Source organism: Pteropus alecto, unplaced genomic scaffold (assembly GCF_000325575.1).
Source record: "Pteropus alecto unplaced genomic scaffold, ASM32557v1 scaffold35, whole genome shotgun sequence".
NCBI lineage: Eukaryota > Metazoa > Chordata > Mammalia > Chiroptera > Pteropodidae > Pteropus > Pteropus alecto.
This window is the reverse complement of record NW_006437828.1, coordinates 8,608,995-8,622,174: the sequence shown is the minus strand read 5'-3', so window position 1 is coordinate 8,622,174 and position 13,180 is coordinate 8,608,995. Positions and strand designations below refer to the sequence as shown.

General features: G+C 46.8%; 1 long non-coding RNA gene across 1 annotated transcript in view; it reads left to right on the top strand.

Moving 5' to 3' along the window:
• LOC112482155 overlaps window positions 1-8,515 on the top strand; it is a 53,700-nt gene extending 45,185 nt beyond the window's left edge. The window contains exons 2-3 of the long non-coding RNA XR_003047212.1: window positions 4,734-5,787; window positions 7,498-8,515. This is a non-coding gene — a long non-coding RNA (uncharacterized LOC112482155). The remainder of the gene's footprint in view (window positions 1-4,733; window positions 5,788-7,497) is intronic.
• The last annotated feature ends 4,665 nt before the right edge of the window (window positions 8,516-13,180 follow it).

Sequence of the window (13,180 nt, the reverse complement as noted above, 5' to 3'; positions counted from 1 at the left end):
GGCAGACGGTTGACATCTCGAGCTCAGGACGGGCACGTGGCAGTTCCTAGCGTTTGGAACTCCGCCACGTAAATTTGCAATGGGTCAAAGTGAAACACTGAGATTTTCATATACTTAGGAGAGGGTGCAACGTTTCAAACCTGGGGGAATCCTAGGAAGTTATTTTCTGAGAGAACAACGCTATGAGTAAAGATAGGTTTTCTGGCTTTCGTCTGAATGAACAGGAGGTGGAAAAAATTCTTACAGAAATGAAGTCCTTAAGGTTGTAGTGCGATCGTGCTTTTCTCATGACGGTCATTTTTAATGTTTGTGTCGATCCAGCTTACAGTGATTTTTATGCCATAATAATGTAGTAGTTATCACTTTTCAACGTAATTATAACATGTGTGCTAGCTTTAACGAGAGCCTGTAAGGAGATTAGAATAAAAACGTTCCATGACACGGCTTTTGTTACAAATGGAGAAGAACTGTTTTTTTCAATCGCAAGTGTGAAGTTCTGTAGGGAGACAGAATCGGATGCCGCACGTGTCATACTTTATAATCGTTCGTGAACCATTGACTTTCGTCTCCTCTGTAGGTTTGTCGCCTTTAGATGAGGGGAAGCAGCATTAGGATGTGCTGGAGTCTGGTTCTGGAAAGCTCGAATTGCTTATCCACGATCACATAACCCAGACCCAGAACTATTCATTATAACCAAAATGGAAACTATTTATAAAAATATAAACAGATCAAAAGTGACTCTTTTATTAAATAAGAACCACTGGGTGGAGAAAATTTATGAAAACAATAAGGAAGTTTTAAGTTACCAGATCATTCAGTCCCAAATGAGTTACTACAAACCTAAAGAGCGTCTTACGCAGGCCAAAAGGGAAAAAGAAACTTGTTTCACAGATGCGCACGCACAAAACGTGGCAGCGCGCGCGATCTGTTGGTTCGCTGACCCCAGGGAGGAGCAGTATCTGTATGTGTCGGCCGAATCCTGCGAAGGAAGCAGAGGTGGGGAGAGGCCGATCCCAGACCGGCCCGCGGGGAGTGGGGAGCTGGGCGCTCGCCCTTCCTGGGGCCTTGGTCCTAGGCAGCGTCTGCTCAGCGTCGTGCATACATCATGCAATATGAGCAGAGCAGAGGGCGGTGCCCAGCGGCGTGACTGGCTCAGGTGGCATGTCATCGATGAAGGGGAGGTCAGAGCAAAGCCGGCTCGGAGACTCCGCGGGAGAAGTTTTCGGCCGCACCCGTGGAGAGGGCGGTGCCCAGCGGCGTGACTGGCTCAGGTGACATGTCCAGCGATGAAAGGGAGGTCAGAGCAAAGTCGGCTCGGAGACTCCGCGGGAGAAGGCTTCGGCCGCACCCGTGCCTCGGTGGTGACCGAAGGCGTTTCTGTGCTCCTTCCCAGCACGGTTGGCACCCAGGAGGTCTTTCGTTCATACGCGAGATGATAAGAACGGGCAAAGACCAGGAAGCAAAGCGACATCAGGGGTCAGTCTCTGTCCCTCTGTCTGCCCAGCCACCCATCTGTCCATCCATCCAGTTCAAGAAAGCAGAAGGAAAGTTCTCGATCGGCTCCTGCGTCCTGAGCGCCTGTGTCACACTCACTTCCAGCGACCGCCGTGCCTGTTGTTGTGGCCACGTGAAACGTGTGGCTCTGACACCGCCACGGAAGGGTCGCGTGACGGTCAGCAGCCTCCCCTGCAAGGCGGTGGCTCGGGCAGTGTGTGCTGCAGGAAGGTTTCCTTCTCTCCATTGGATTGATGGTTCCTGGGGGAAGAAATCATCTCTTTCCCCGCCGGAGCCTTTGATGTCTAGCACAATGTTTTCTACGTAGCACGTAAAGTATTTGTGACAGCGAACCGAATAAAAGTCATTTCAGTTTTTGAGGAAAAGAAATCGCGTCGTTCAGATTCCAGTATTTCTATGGTTAGGGGACTCGGCCAGGAACAACGCACTGCCCTGAGCTCCTGCTCCCTCAACCCTCAGAAAAGAGGGTGTTTTTCTGGGTAGAATTAAGGATTCAGTTACCAAAGTGTCTTTAGCCATGAGGAGGATCCATTCCTGAGACATTTGGGGGACATTTAACAGAGGAGGATATTGTAAGGCAGGCCAGACGAGTGGATTATGCTCTCCAGTTCTGCATCGTGTGGCCAGCCAGAGGCTCCCTGCCTCCTGCTTCTCCGGGGTGACCCTCAGCTCGATGACTTGGATGCTGCCAGCCCTTAGCCTCATGCAGCACCCTGAGCTCAGGGTGGGACTGAGCCCGGTAGAACTCAGGTGGGACGGTGGCCCTTCTATGCCTGTACCCGTGGCTTGGTGAGGACATCCTGGCCTATCACACATCCCTTAAGAGACCACATTTTCTTCCACGAGAATCAGTGTCATGTAGTAGAAAGAACGGTAGGCTCTTGAATCTGTGGTCTGCTATTTCAGTGACCAGATTCATCCCAAGCAGTGAGCTGTAACTTCCTTGAGCTTCGGTTTTCATTATTACGAAATGCATTTTATAATTTCTGCCCTGCAGAGTGTCAGATCATACGAAATAACTTGTTCAATGTGCCGGGTGGGGGCTTGAAAGCACAGTACACTCATTAGGCCAGCTTTCAGTAGCTTTGCTGACAAGTAATGTGTAGTTACCTTACTACCACTGATAATGGTTCAAAATAAGGAAAATTATAGGAAACTTTTTACTAATAAGCTATGCAGTTATAATTGTGTTATTTAGGCTATGTCAGTAACTCTAATGCAAGGGAAATTAGGCAGTGTCGTTTCTGATGAACCTCTTTGCACAATAATTACAAACTAGGTACTCTTGACCCAATTAATCCAATACTTTGACTCTAGTTAATCTTCATCAGAGACTCTCCCACCTTCCCGACAGAATTATGGCTGCCTCCACAGTATTCAACAGGCTTACCAAAACTCCAGCATTTTCACTTAAATCTAGTAAGATCCTATTAACACTGCTGCGCGGGTCAGAGCGTTCTCAGATAGAAACGCCCTACTTGCCACACAGCTGTCCTTAGTGTAAGCGCAGCATTTTGCCTCTCCAGGCCCTCGTCCGCTTGGTGTTTCTTCCAGAGCTTCTGTTAAACTGCTCTTTGAATCCTAAAAAAGTGGTTTCCCATTCTAAATAGTATACTTTAAAGGAACTCAAATCTTGTCCTACAGTTTTATCGATAGCATGCCTTATCACCTGTAGTTTAATATTTGTTTTTAACAAGTTACCATAAAAATAAAAACCAGCGGCGTCATGCTTTTTGCAATTTGCCATTTGCCTCGTTTCACTTGGAGACTGGGGGTTGCTGGAAACCCCCGGGCCTTCTGCTCGTGACCCCTTTATGAACAGATGAAATGGGCTCAGGAGTGGCCAGGTTTTCTAAACCATAGAATGTGTGGACAGAAGCTCCGAAAATAGAGGTTTGGAGTTTTGGCTCTCTTTCAGTCTGAGTACAGGACATACAGTACAATATTCATTCATTCAATAAATATTTCACTCCTATAATGTGCCAAGTACTCTAGGTCTTGCAGAAAACGCATTGAGCAGAGTAGACAAAGACTCTGCCTTTACAACGCGTGCTCTCTTGCAGGGAGGAGCGGGCGGTATATTTTTGAGAGGAGAGCGCTATGCTACCCCCTTGGCTGTCAGTGGGGAAAAAAGTCCTAATCTTTAGCATCTGCTGACCCTGGCTGGTTTCAGGCACGACGTCACCGAGCGGGAGTTGGGAAGAGGGGTGCATCATTGGCGGTCTGGAGTTGGGGAGCTCCAGGAGAGGCAGCCAGGAAACGAAAGAAATCCGCAGAACACGTAACATGTCTGTGCTCTGTGTCACGGAGGATAACGAAGCAGGGAAGGGGGAGTAGGGAACATTACAGGAAGGTTGCTGTCGCAGAGCTGGTGGTCAGGGAAGGCCTTGCCGAAATGGTGGCATTCGGAATAACACCAGAGGCAGCGAGAGAGCAAGCGTGCAGGTGTCTGGGAAGCGAGATCCAGGTGGAGGGAACAGCAGGTGCATGACGGTGACGTGAGCAGGTGCCGGGCACGTGTGAGGGAAAGTAGCGAAGCCAACGAGAGGTGGGACAAGCAGGAGGCAGCGTCCGTGTGGCGCCTGCAGGCCACCCGGAGGACTCGGCTCTTTCCGTGCGTGAGATGGGACTTCAGATGGTCTCGAGCACAGGAGTGACATGGTCTAATTAAACATTTTAACCCACATGGCTTCTCTCACGAGAGTAGACTAAATGGAGAAAGGGCCGGAAACTCAGAGACGGGTTGGGAATGACGTGATGAGCTAGGTGAGAGATGGTTTTGACCCGGGTGGTTAGAGCTGGCCTTATCCTGGGTTTATTTTGCGCTAGAGGCAACACGATCTGCTGACCGATTGCGTGTATCGGGTGTGGCGGGAGGAGGTGAGTCAAAGATGACACTCGGGCGTCTGGTGTAGACGTCAGTCAGACCTGAGGTTGTGTTGGTTGGTTGGTTGGTTGGTTGGCTGGCTGGCTGGTTGGTTTTCTTTTGAGGTCAGACTTAGATTCCGTTCCTGCCTTTCACCCTCCCTTCGGGCAGACCTGTAGCCTTGACCATGGATGACCATGGATGATCAGTGCCATGCTTATATCACTGCATTCCCGGTGCCCAGCAGATCACAGGCATTGCGTAATTATTTGTAGCCTGAATGCTGTTGTATCTTTCTCCTTGGTTTAGTTTCCGTAACTGTGAGATCTGAATAATAAAACTGACTTTACAGATGGTTCTGAAGACGAAGTGAAAAACGATGTGTCCACACTACTCGGCACATCTGTCCGATCGACATTAAACACTGACACATGGAGGCCGTGGCCGTCGTCATCATCATCCGTGTTCTCTGTCATTTCGCACGTTGAAGTGGGACGGACCACACCGTGAGCATGCAGAAGGGGCACTTCTCCGTAGGGGAACTAATGGTGGCTAATTTTCACCACGTTCATTAAGACTTTTCCACTAAGAGCCCTCTTTTGAGTAGCTCGGAAATAGAGGACTCGCATATCTACAAGCCATACAGTTCGAACTACGTCAGCCGCCTCTCTGCAGATGGAGGGGACGGGACGTGTCCCCTCCCTGACACGGAAGTAGAGCGGAAGCAGCGGAAACATCCCCCCGGCCCTCGCTTCCCGCACGCGAATATTACTCACCACGATGATGGGTGTTTTAAAATGGCTTTTGGAGTAAGAATGAAATGCCGTGGTGGCGGTGCCGGCAGACGGGCAGGGACCGAACCCTTCGAGGACAGCGCGCTTCCGTGGTCACAGCAGAGCCAGAGGCTGCCAAGTCGCCCCTCCCCGCCCCGCCCAGATGTCTAATGTCTGTCATAACTCACCCTACATGGCGACAGAACCAGATGCGAATGTGTAGTGTCATTTATTTTTTCTTATTTTTATATTTTGTCCTTAACAGTTTCGAAAATCTTTTTAAAGCTCCAGAGGTCGAATTTAGCTGGGAGCGAGCAAGTGAGAATTTGGCAGAACATCTGTGTTCCTGAAGTTTGCATTTTTAAGCCGTGCATGAATACCCGACTGCCTTTCCAGATGAGCGTATTAATTCCACACATTCCGAAGAGGAATTCGCAGAACCAGTGAATAGGAGCGTGTCTGGTAACTGAGACTACAGATTTTAAAACTGTCTTTAGGAATCTTTTATTTTCTTGTGTTTCGGCTTGGATTCCAATTCAGGCTAATGACTGGTAAAGAAAAGAATAGACAGCAACTTGCAGGTAGCTCCTAAAGTTGACTGTTTTATCAAAGACCTTTGCGTACGGCTCTTTAGTAAGTGAAATTATATGTATATGTTTTATAAGTGCATTTGATTTTCACGCGGGCTTTATTTTTTATTTTATATAAGAAAGCTAATGCTAGCCAGTATCTTCCTGTGAAAATACCTCGGTGAAGGTAGAAAGTGTAACCTTCCCTTGCCTTTGACCCCACGACCCTGTGAAAAAAATGCCAACCGAGGGCCGTGCCACACGTTAAAAGAGCAGTTAATTCTTCTTGAGAAAGAAAAACTTTAATGTTCAACTCATCCGTATGAAGAACAACGAACATAATCATCTCAGAAAATAGACGACATGACAGAAAATATTTTTTGCAGTTAAGTATGTTTTCTGGTGACTGGAAGGAGAAAGAAGATGAGAGAGAATAAGATTTTTTTTTATGTGCGTGTGAGGAGGTCGGAGCCAGATTACCAAGGAGAAGAAAGAACAGGGAGGAACTGATGAAGGAAGAAAAGCAAATCCCTCCTTCCGGCTGCCGCGCCTGCAGGAAATTCTGTTCCTCCCCGACCTTCGCCTCCCTGGGGCCCAGTCCCCTCTCCTCAGGAGCCGTGGCCTGGTCTAGGCCACGCTCACCTTTCCGAGGCACCGTCTCCTTCCCTAGCCGGGCGTCCAGCCCCAGAGGTGCAGCGGCTCTGAGCCACCTGAGGTCCAGGCCCCCGGCCTGCCTGTGCTCCATCCCCCTGTCTCATGAACCGAGCCCTTCGCCTCTGACAACCTTCCCGGGGTCTGCCGCGTCCTCCGGGACAGCCATCTCTCGGGGACTGCCTCAGGGGTCACGTCCCTTCTGGATGAGGTCACCTCCCTTCTGGATCCAGGCAGAGCTCGGCCTGGCGAGACCGTTTAAATGGAACTTGTCCTCGTTGGGCGACGCAGTTTACCAGAACTTTCTGCAGTGGCAGGAATGTTCTGTGTCCGTGCTGCCCAGCGCGGTCGCCAGCAGCCACGTGGGGCTACTGAGATGTCACACGCCAGGTGCTCAGTGGCCACACGTGGCTGGTGGCTACTGGATTGGACAACACAGTGTTAGAGAGATCCCAACTCTGAGGGGAATGGGCCGGTTCAGGACCCACCATGCTCAGCATGAGCTGAGTGACACCCTGGGCAGTCGTGGTCTCGGAAGGAAGGTGTGGTGGATGCAGAGGTGCAGCACCGGCCCCCAGCCGTGCCCCCCACAGTGCGTCGCCTTGGCAGGGGACAGGAGTAGCCCCACGTACAGGAGGCTGAGTCCGGCCGGGCTGAACGGTGGCTCGGCTAATACTTAGCTGTGGGACCCTGGGCACGTATGTGAATTCTCTCAACCTCTGTTTCTTGATTTCTGAACTGGAGATAATGATACCTATTTCCCAAGGTTGTCGCTAAAATTCAATGGGGTCATAACTGGAAGATCATAATGGTTCCTGGTGTGTCCTAACCACCCACTCAGTCAGCCAGCGACCAGAAGCTGTGAGTCCGTCGTCAGCCTCAGGCCCCTCTGACTTCAACTTAAAATACCCATTAGCCTTTTGAACTGAAGTACTGAGTAAACACAGGATGATTCAGGCATTGTTACTACATTACCTATGCGTTTCAAACACGTTTTATATATAACTGTCCTTATGTGAAGTTGCTGTTTTGAGGATAACGTGTGTGTATGTGTGTGTGTGTGTGTCCCTGTGTGTGTGTGTAAAGACTAATGTTTATTCACACCGTACATTTGATACGGCAGGAGCAGTCCAGCTAATAGTGCATGTGGAGAGACGTACTTGACCTCTGGAGACCCGAGACCCAAGCCAGTTGCTGTTTCCATCACTGTCGTTCACGCTTGTTGACAATTGAAATCCCCTCTTGAAGGAGTGGTTTCACGTTCCTGGACACTGCAGCCAGGTTGCGAAGGGCCAGAGACCTGGAGGGACATTGTCTGTGCATCCTGGAGAATTTCTTCAGCCCTCTTCCCTTGTGGCTCTGCACCAGCAGGGCTTGGGGTGGATGGGGCTCCTCGGGAAGAGAGACTAGCTCATAGTGGGGTGGGGAGCGGGGCTCCCCCTGGCTGACTCCGTAGGGACAGCGCTAGACCCCGAGGACAAGCGGGTCAGACGCCCAAGTGGATTCTTCTGGCCGGACATGCAGGTGCGGTGTGCCGCTCAGCTCCATCGCTCCACATCTGTGTCAAACAGGTCCTGTGTCTGACGGGAGGAGGAGGAGCGTTTTGGGAAACCTGTATTTACTGAGCATCTTCACTGTGACTTGCGCTGTAAATAGTCCAAGAGCCTCCCCTGAGGGGAGGCTGACTAAGGGTGTCAAAGCGGGTGCCTGCATGTGCCCAGCGGGGCGTGGGGCAGCGGCAGCAGTAGAATCACAGATCCAGATGGGTCCCCGAGGGCCAGGCCGCCTCCCACCCTCTCTGATTCCTGCCCAGGGAGGAGCACTCTCCGCTTCCAGGGGAGCTCTGACGGGCTGTTTTGTGTTGTTTTATTCTAAAGGCTTCACCACAGGCAGGGGGACCAGGGAACAAAGATGGGGCGTGAGCAGCTGCCAGGGACCTGGAGGGTCCTCGCTGCCATCTCCCCGACTCTGCCCCTCCGCTCACCCCCAGCAATAAAACCATCCCCCAGCAATGTTCTTTCTGATTCCATGGAATTGTTTCTTCCCTTCGGCCCTTCTCTCCAGAATTATGTAGACCTGAAGGTGCGTTTTGGACAAAACAGTAGAATCCCCTTGTTGCCAGCAAAACAGTCGAAAAATCAACAGGAAGGTAGACAGATGAGGAAGCCCCTCCAGGAAGGACGCAGTCTCATCAGATCCGGGACTGTGGTTCTCTCAAATAGGTTTTAGCAAAAATGTTAATCCCTCCCTCCCTCCCTTCCTCCCTCCCTCCCTGTCTCCTTCCTTCTTTCCTTCCTTCTATAATATACTTTAAGTTTGCATTTTCAGCATAGAAAAATCTTTCCCAACAAGTTTTGCATACTGATGTAAAAATGAAAATTCAACCAAACTAATTTTGAGTAATTAACTTAAGTCACTAATAGATATTGATGTTCTTTTATAATAGGAATAAATCAAGTGTAAATCAAATGGCCTAATTCTCAATGTTAATTTCCTGGGATTTCTTTTCTATTCTGTGTGTATGTTTTTATTAAAACAGTGATAGTATTTTAAAATATCTATGAATAAAACCATATGAATGTTCCCATAAGTTACTTAGTCACACGTTTTTCTCTGTCCTGGGTGCTCACGAATTTAAATTACTGCATATATACTAAGTTACGTTTATATAACTTATATAATTTATATATAAGTTATATATAAAATTTACATAATTTATATACAATTATATATCAGTTGACAGTTGACTGACCGGGCTAATAAAAGTAACAAGTCTTAAATCCGGATCAGTTGATCAGTTGACATACAGTAACAAAAGTCTTAAATCTGGAAGTCACTTACATTTAAATGGATATCTAATTCCGAGAAGTTGTACTGGTCCAATTTCATGGGTTCCTTTCACATTTCATATCTGGTCAGAAAGATGTTGAAATGGCTTTTTCCCACTAACATAAATGATTTAAAACGTGCCAGCCACACACCGTGAAAAAATACATACAGAGCGTTGTGATAATTGGAGTAATTAGCTGTCTGGAAGAGGCTCCAGGAAGCCTTTTGAAGCGGTCTACAGGCTGCCCCTCTGGTCACCTCCGCTGTGGAGCTGCCTGGTGGCGGGGGCTGCCATAGGAGGTGACACCTGGCAGATGTTCATGTTATGGGGAGAGTTTCAAAGCCAAAGCTGGTTTTTGTCTACAAAGGTTCCATGGGAGGAGCTACCTCAAGCTTTTATTAGCCCGGATCATGATTATCACATAATCCTTCGGCAAGATCCATGGGTGAGACCTCTAGGATGTGCCTTTAAATCTGAGAAAAGACTCAGGTTGGAGGGAGCCAAAGACACACCTGATCATGTCCTCGGTTCTGCCCAGGGTTTGCTGCTCACCCCGTTCCCCAGTGTTCTTTTTAGAATTTTAATGAAATACTTCGCACATATAATGGAAAAGGTGTAACATGTATTTACATGATGAGGCATGGTAAGAAAGCATCTGCGTGTGCTGTTAAGAACGGAACGTGAGACAGAACACCGCCCGCATCCTCTTCCTCAGCCCGGTTCCTCTCCCCTTTCTCCCACCTAACCACTTTCCGTGATGAGAATGTTCTGTCTTATGGTTTTACTGTACACGTGTGCAGCTGTAGATGATCTGTTGTTTTATATGTTTTTGAAGTTTATGTAGAGTCATACTCTGTTCTGCATTTTAAAAACTCATTATTTTTTGAGCTCTATCCATGTAGATGAGTGTAGCTAGGCTTTATTAATTCTCACCACTAAATATTCTACTCTGTGGCTCTTCTAAAAGTTTGTAATGATCTGTGGAGGGACACTATTGGAGTTGTTCCTAGTTGGATTTTTTTTATTTTTTATTTTTTGCTGTTATAATAATGCTGCTAAGACCTTTGACCTTTCTCAAGTCTCTGATACATAGGGGTGTGTGTGTGTGTGTGTGTGTGTGTGTGTGTGTGTGTTTCCCTGGGGGATATATTTAATCCTTGACAGAATTGGTCAATGGATGTGTGGACCTTCAAATATAATGCTAAGTGATTTTCTAAAGTGGTCGTAGAAATTTAAATTTCCACTGGTTCTCAATGTTCTGAGTTCTTATCAACATGGAAGCTATTAGGGTTTCTAATCCTCACCTCCAATCCTGAGTATCCAATGGTATCTCATAGTTTAAATTTCTCTGGTTTTATCTGAGCATCTTGTCATAAGTTTATTGGCCATTTGTGTTTCCTCTTCTTTGAAGTATCTGCTTCTCATATGTGCCAATTTCTCTGGTGAATTGTTTTTATCTGTTGATATATGGACATTCTCTATATGTTCTATGTAAAATCTTTTATGGGTATTACTTTCACCACATTCGTGGATTAACTCTTCACTTTTTTCATAATGTGTTTTGATAAAGAAAATTTTACTTGTAATTCATTTCTTGTCATTTTCTATTGTTTACATCTGCTAATCTCTCACATTTTCCATTTTCTTTTTCATTTTATGCTATAATCTGGCTAATCCTTCAAGTTTGTCTTCTAGTTCACTGAGTTTTTTTTCAAGTTATGTTCTGATTTGTGGTATAACCTATCATTTAGATTTTAATATCAAAGATTCTTTTTTTATTTCTAAAAGCATCTGTTTTATCTTTTAAGTCTGAATATTTTTTGATAGTCTTATTGTTTTGCTCATTAAAATGTTTTTTACTTCTTTGTCTATTTGGAACATAACCATTTTATATTCTGCATCAGATAATGTTAGTATTTGAGGTTATCGAGGCTTTAAATTTTTGCTCTGCTGGTAATTCTGACTCTCACCCATGGCGGCTGGGTCCCTCATCTTTATTTTGTAATGTTCGATTATGAGCTCATGTTTGGCTAAATTCAGTCTGTGAGAATTATGAGGAACCTGTATTAAGCACTATTGCTGAATTGTGTCCTCCCCCAGATGCATATGTTAAAGTCTAACTCCCACCATGACTGTATCTGGAGATAGGACCTCTTGGAGGTAATTAAGATTGAGTTGGGTCATAAGGGTGGGGCCCTAATCCAATAGGACTGTGGCCTCATAAAGAGAAGAAGGAAAGACCTCTGTCTCTCTCCCCATTACGTGAGGACAGGATGAGAAGTTGGCTCTCTGTAATCAGAAAGAGAGCTCTCACCAGACCCTGACTGCCCCCGCTGATGCCCTGATCTCAGGTTTCTGGCTTCTAGACCTATAAAAACATAAATTCCTGTTGCTCGAGCCGCCTTTTCTGTGGTGTTTCGTTAGGGCAGCCTGAGAGGACTGTGTTTTCCAGGTTAGAGTTGCCTGGACTTCAGTTTGGCATCAGGTTTTCCTGACAGCCCAGGTGATGTAGGTTTGAACTCCGGACCTGTGTGAGAACTGGTGTCCTGTGGAGGAGTCTAAGGGAAGACACTTATATTATCACCTTCATTATTTACTTGTTTATTTTCATCCCGGGAGTAGCAGGGATAGGTGGGCTTCCTGTCTGTTTCCTCTGCAGAGGGCATCAGCTTCTGGCATTTTCACCAAGAGAAGGTTCCTCCGCGCACAGGTGGAATTTAGGAGTCGCAGGCTTAACAGCCCTCGTTCGCTCTCATTTATATCCAAAGCGTGGGGGCTGGTTTTAGCCGTTTGTTCTCAGGGTGGCCTTGGCTCCAGGGTTTTCTTACTAGTCTGGTTTTAGTCTGCGGGTTCCGTCTTTTATTAACTTACTTCATTTTCTGGAAAGCTCAGCAATGTATTTATATGTAAGTTAGTTATAATTCAGCCAGCGCGTAGGTGTTTATGACAGGAGAGTTTTCCTGAGCATTTAGTCCACTCTGGTTGGAAATCCAAGTCTGGCCCAGTGATCTTCGCCTTTAAAATACCACATCCTTCCTCTCTCACCAGGCAAGTGCGCTATCGTTAGGAGAAACAGACTTCGGTATTGGAAAACAAAACGTATTTCAATCTCATCCGTTGGTTTTAAATGTTTGCTCTGGGGCTGGGATGGAACGGAGGGTCAGAGGGAGCCAGACATCTGCATCAGCAGAGTGGCCCTGTTTTTACTGTTTCTTTACTGAGACGCTGCGTAGAATTCCCACTGCGAGACTGAATCTCGAAACTGGTGCGGTGAGTCTCATGCGTTAGTGAGGAAACGCCACATTCTAGGAGCTGGGGGATGGGGGGCTCAGGTAAGACTGTCAGCTCCGAGTTTCAGCCCCGTTTCCCCTGCGTCGGAGTGCTCGGCCCTGCTCCACAGATCACACTGGTCTGCGTCACAGGTTTGTACCTTGATCTTAACTTGTATCTGTCATTCGTTAGTAAGGATTGTTCAGCCACACGCGCAGCAGAGGAGAGACCAGGTGTGAGCATTTATGTGATTACTGCTTGGCATTAATTGAAAGCAAAGAAGATCTAGAGCCGTGGGTGATGGGACTTTCTCGGTTTTACGGAGAGTGAGCTAAGACTGTGATCCAGACGGTTCCACTCCAAATCCACTCATTTATACATCCGGTTTTAATGAGATACTATAAAACCAATCTTTAAAGTAAGTCAAAACATTCTTTTCGATGTATACGCTTCAACTTTTTTAGGTCAATATGAGAAAGTGCAATGAACCTAATTTACTAAAATGATAGAAACATACTTACTACGGATTGAGATTTTGTTTTCCAGGAGCCAATGAAACGTGGACTTTTCATTTATCCTGTCTCATTTCACTTCGAAACATAATTTGGGCCATCGTTTTCCATTGCCTTACCAGAAAGGCAGAGTAACTTAAAAAACATTCTCTGTTCTCTACTTTATTTTTTTCTCATTGTAGATTTAAAAGAAA